Genomic DNA, 5,226 nt, shown 5'->3' on the forward strand with positions numbered 1-5,226 from the left:
TGATGTGCCCAGGCTGGGACTTAGTCTCTCCAGCAGCCAAAACTTTTCACTGGTTAATGAGGTGCCCAGCCCGGCACTTAGTCTCTCTCCCCAGCAAGCTTACTTGGTCGGCCGACATTTGGATCCATTTTCGGGGCTTAATCGGGTCGAATACGGTCCCTTACGCAAGGGGAGCCGAAGCCCCGGCCTCTGCCAGGCGTCAGGCTGCCGTTTTTTAAGCCCGACCAAAAACCCGAAAATTGGTTAAAAATGGAAATAAATTTCCACCCAAAAAGGGTTAAAAGTCGGTTGGACGGCAGCCCTGGTCGGTCTCTGCAGACCTGGAGGCCCTAGACAGTAATCTGGAAAACAGACAAAGTCTCGAGAAACCACCTCCTACCATTCTCCAGGTACCCCGCCAATCCCCCCTGCCAGAAATGACAAGTGTCAAATCAGCGGGACGGATTTGACTTTTGTGACCGACCGCTGGAACTTTTTTCGGCTACAGGCAGTCAAATTTTTCTCCTTCCGGACTTCCAGTACAACTTTGAACGGCCATATCTCCGCACTCCCGCGTCGGAGCCAAGCCGTTTTTACACCGTTAGACGCGGCTTCCCGTGCCCGTTCGAATGCCGCCCTGCTCGGCGGAAAAGGAGAATTTTTTTATTTTTCGGCCGATTTCGGGAAAAAAAATTCCCGCTCTGAACTCGGATTTTTCGGCTTTAATCGTTTCGTATACGGTCCCTTACGCAAGGGAGCCGAAGCCCCGGCCTCTGCCGGGCGTCAGGCTGCCGTTTTTAAGCCCGACCAAAAACCCGAAAATTGGTTAAAAATGGAAATAAATTTCCACCCAAAAAGGGTTAAAAGTCGGTTGGACGGCAGCCCGGGTCGGTCTCTGCAGACCTGGAGGCCCTAGACAGTAATCTGGAAAACAGATAAAGTCTCGAAAAACCACCTCCTACCATTCTCCAGGTACCCCGCCAATCCCCCCTGCCAGAAATGACAAGTGTCAAATCAGCGGGACGGATTTGACTTTTGTGACCGACCGCTGGAACTTTTTTCGGCTACAGGCAGTCAAATTTTTCTCCTTCCGGACTTCCAGTACAATTTTGAACGGCCATATCTCCGCACTCCCGCGTCGGAGCCAAGCCGTTTTTACACCGTTAGACGCGGCCTCCCGTGCCCGTTCGAATGCCACCCTGCTCGGCGGAAAAGGAGACATTTTTTTTTTTCCGGCCGTTTTCGGGAAAAAATTTTCCCGCTCTGAACTCCGATTTTACGCCTTTAATCGATTCGGAGACGGTCGCTTACGCAAGGGAGGCGAAGCCCGGGCCTCTGCCGGGCGTCAGCCTGCCGTATGTAAGCCCGTCCGAAGCATGAGTTCCCACTTTTGGTTATCCAGTTGTCAATTTTAAAATTTCAGTTAATCAGTTGCCTGCTTGGTTAATCATTTGTCGCTCTGACATTTGGTTAACCAGTTGTCGATGTTCGAAATTCAGTTAATGAGTTGCCTCTTTGAAATTTCAGTTAATGAGTTGGCCCTTTGGTTACTCATTTGTCCCTGTGTCTTTTGGTTAACCAGTTGTCGATGTTCGAAATTCAGTTAATGAGTTGCCTCCTTGGTTACTCATTTGTCGCTCTGGCTTTTGGTTAACCAGTTGTCGATGGTCAAAATTACAGTTAATGAGTTGCCTCTTTGAAATTTCAGTTAATGAGTTGGCCCTTTGGTTACTCATTTGTCCCTGTGTCTTTTGGTTAACCAGTTGTCGATGTTCGAAATTCAGTTAATGAGTTGCCTCCTTGGTTAATCATTTGTCGCTCTGACTCTTGGTTAACCAGTTGTCGATGTTCAAAATTTCAGTTAATGAGCTGCTCTTATGTTCTATGATTTCCTACCTTGACAACTCATTAACCAGTGTTTCAAACAATGCACCAGGCCATTTGACGACCCCAACTCGGTTCCACAAGCGGGAAAGCAGCACCCCAAGGCCCGGTAAGGGGGCCGAATACATTCCCATCGTGAATTCCGTCACAAATGTGAATGACAAGTTTTCAGTTAATCAGTTGCCTGCTTGGTTACTCATTTGTCGCTCTGACATTTGGTTAACCAGTTGTCGATGTTCAAATTTCAGTTAATGAGTAGCCTCTTTGAAATTTCAGTTAATGAGTTGGCCCTTTGGTTACTCATTTGTCCCTGTGTCTTTTGGTTACCCAGTTGTCGATGTTCGAAATTCAGTTAATGAGTTGCCTCCTTGGTTAATCATTTGTCGCTCTGACTCTTGGTTAACCAGTTGTCGATGTTCGAAATTCAGTTAATGAGTTGCCTCCTTGGTTAATCATTTGTCGCTCTGGCTTTTGGTTAACCAGTTGTCGATGTTCAAAATTTCAGTTAATGAGCTGCTCTTATGTTCTATGATTTCCTACCTTGACAACTCATTAACCAGTGTTTCAAACAATGCACCAGGCCATTTGACGACCCCAACTCGGTTCCACAAGCGGGAAAGCAGCACCCCAAGGCCCGGTAAGGGGGCCGAATACATTCCCATCGTGAATTCCGTCCCAAATGTGAATGACAAGTTTTCAGTTAATCAGTTGCCTGCTTGGTTACTCATTTGTCGCTCTGACATTTGGTTAACCAGTTGTCGATGTTCAAAATTTCAGTTAATGAGTTGCCTCTTTGAAATTTCAGTTAATGAGTTGGCCCTTTGGTTACTCATTTGTCCCTGTGTCTTTTGGTTACCCAGTTGTCGATGTTCGAAATTCAGTTAATGAGTTGCCTCCTTGGTTACTCATTTGTCGCTCTGACTCTTGGTTAACCAGTTGTCGATGTTCGAAATTCAGTTAATGAGTTGCCTCCTTGGTTAATCATTTGTCGCTCTGGCTTTTGGTTAACCAGTTGTCGATGTTCAAAATTTCAGTTAATGAGTTGCCTCTTTGAAATTTCAGTTAATGAGTTGGCCCTTTGGTTACTCATTTGTCCCTGTGTCTTTTGGTTAACCAGTTGTCGATGTTCGAAATTCAGTTAATGAGTTGCCTCCTTGGTTAATCATTTGTCGCTCTGGCTTTTGGTTAACCAGTTGTCGATGTTCAAAATTTCAGTTAATGAGTTGCCTCTTTGAAATTTCAGTTAATGAGTTGGCCCTTTGGTTACTCATTTGTCCCTGTGTCTTTTGGTTCACCAGTTGTCGATGTTCGAAATTCAGTTAATGAGTTGCCTCCTTGGTTAATCATTTGTCGCTCTGGCTTTTGGTTAGCCAGTTGTCGATGTTCAAAATTTCAGTTAATGAGCTGCTCTTATGTTCTATGATTTCCTACCTTGACAACTCATTAACCAGTGTTTCAAACAATGCACCAGGCCATTTGACGACCCCAACTCGGTTCCACAAGCGGGAAAGCAGCACCCCAAGGCCCGGTAAGGGGGCCGAATACATTCCCATCGTGAATTCCGTCCCAAATGTGAATGACAAGTTTTCAGTTAATCAGTTGCCTGCTTGGTTACTCATTTGTCGCTCTGACATTTGGTTAACCAGTTGTCGATGTTCAAAATTTCAGTTAATGAGTTGCCTCTTTGAAATTTCAGTTAATGAGTTGGCCCTTTGGTTACTCATTTGTCCCTGTGTCTTTTGGTTACCCAGTTGTCGATGTTCGAAATTCAGTTAATGAGTTGCCTCCTTGGTTAATCATTTGTCGCTCTGACTCTTGGTTAACCAGTTGTCGATGTTCGAAATTCAGTTAATGAGTTGCCTCCTTGGTTAATCATTTGTCGCTCTGGCTTTTGGTTAACCAGTTGTCGATGTTCAAAATTTCAGTTAATGAGTTGCCTCTTTGAAATTTCAGTTAATGAGTTGGCCCTTTGGTTACTCATTTGTCCCTGTGTCTTTTGGTTAACCAGTTGTCGATGTTCGAAATTCAGTTAATGAGTTGCCTCCTTGGTTAATCATTTGTCGCTCTGGCTTTTGGTTAACCAGTTGTCGATGTTCAAAATTTCAGTTAATGAGTTGCCTCTTTGAAATTTCAGTTAATGAGTTGGCCCTTTGGTTACTCATTTGTCCCTGTGTCTTTTGGTTAACCAGTTGTCGATGTTCGAAATTCAGTTAATGAGTTGCCTCCTTGGTTAATCATTTGTCGCTCTGGCTTTTGGTTAACCAGTTGTCGATGTTCAAAATTTCAGTTAATGAGCTGCTCTTATGTTCTATGATTTCCGACCTTGACAACTCATTAACCAGTGTTTCAAACAATGCACCAGGCCATTTGACGACCCCAACTCGGTTCCACAAGCGGGAAAGCAGCACCCCAAGGCCCGGTAAGGGGGCCGAATACATTCCCATCGTGAATTCCGTCCCAAATGTGAATGACAAGTTTTCAGTTAATCAGTTGCCTGCTTGGTTACTCATTTGTCGCTCTGACATTTGGTTAACCAGTTGTCGATGTTCAAATTTCAGTTAATGAGTAGCCTCTTTGAAATTTCAGTTAATGAGTTGGCCCTTTGGTTACTCATTTGTCCCTGTGTCTTTTGGTTACCCAGTTGTCGATGTTCGAAATTCAGTTAATGAGTTGCCTCCTTGGTTAATCATTTGTCGCTCTGACTCTTGGTTAACCAGTTGTCGATGTTCGAAATTCAGTTAATGAGTTGCCTCCTTGGTTAATCATTTGTCGCTCTGGCTTTTGGTTAACCAGTTGTCGATGTTCAAAATTTCAGTTAATGAGCTGCTCTTATGTTCTATGATTTCCTACCTTGACAACTCATTAACCAGTGTTTCAAACAATGCACCAGGCCATTTGACGACCCCAACTCGGTTCCACAAGCGGGAAAGCAGCACCCCAAGGCCCGGTAAGGGGGCCGAATACATTCCCATCGTGAATTCCGTCCCAAATGTGAATGACAAGTTTTCAGTTAATCAGTTGCCTGCTTGGTTACTCATTTGTCGCTCTGACATTTGGTTAACCAGTTGTCGATGTTCAAAATTTCAGTTAATGAGTTGCCTCTTTGAAATTTCAGTTAATGAGTTGGCCCTTTGGTTACTCATTTGTCCCTGTGTCTTTTGGTTACCCAGTTGTCGATGTTCGAAATTCAGTTAATGAGTTGCCTCCTTGGTTACTCATTTGTCGCTCTGACTCTTGGTTAACCAGTTGTCGATGTTCGAAATTCAGTTAATGAGTTGCCTCCTTGGTTAATCATTTGTCGCTCTGGCTTTTGGTTAACCAGTTGTCGATGTTCAAAATTTCAGTTAATGAGTTGCCTCTTTG

Source organism: Somniosus microcephalus, unplaced genomic scaffold, assembly GCF_052327205.1.
Source record: "Somniosus microcephalus isolate GS21.2 unplaced genomic scaffold, FLI_Smic_1.0 scaffold1527, whole genome shotgun sequence".
In the NCBI taxonomy this organism is placed as follows: domain Eukaryota; kingdom Metazoa; phylum Chordata; class Chondrichthyes; order Squaliformes; family Somniosidae; genus Somniosus; species Somniosus microcephalus.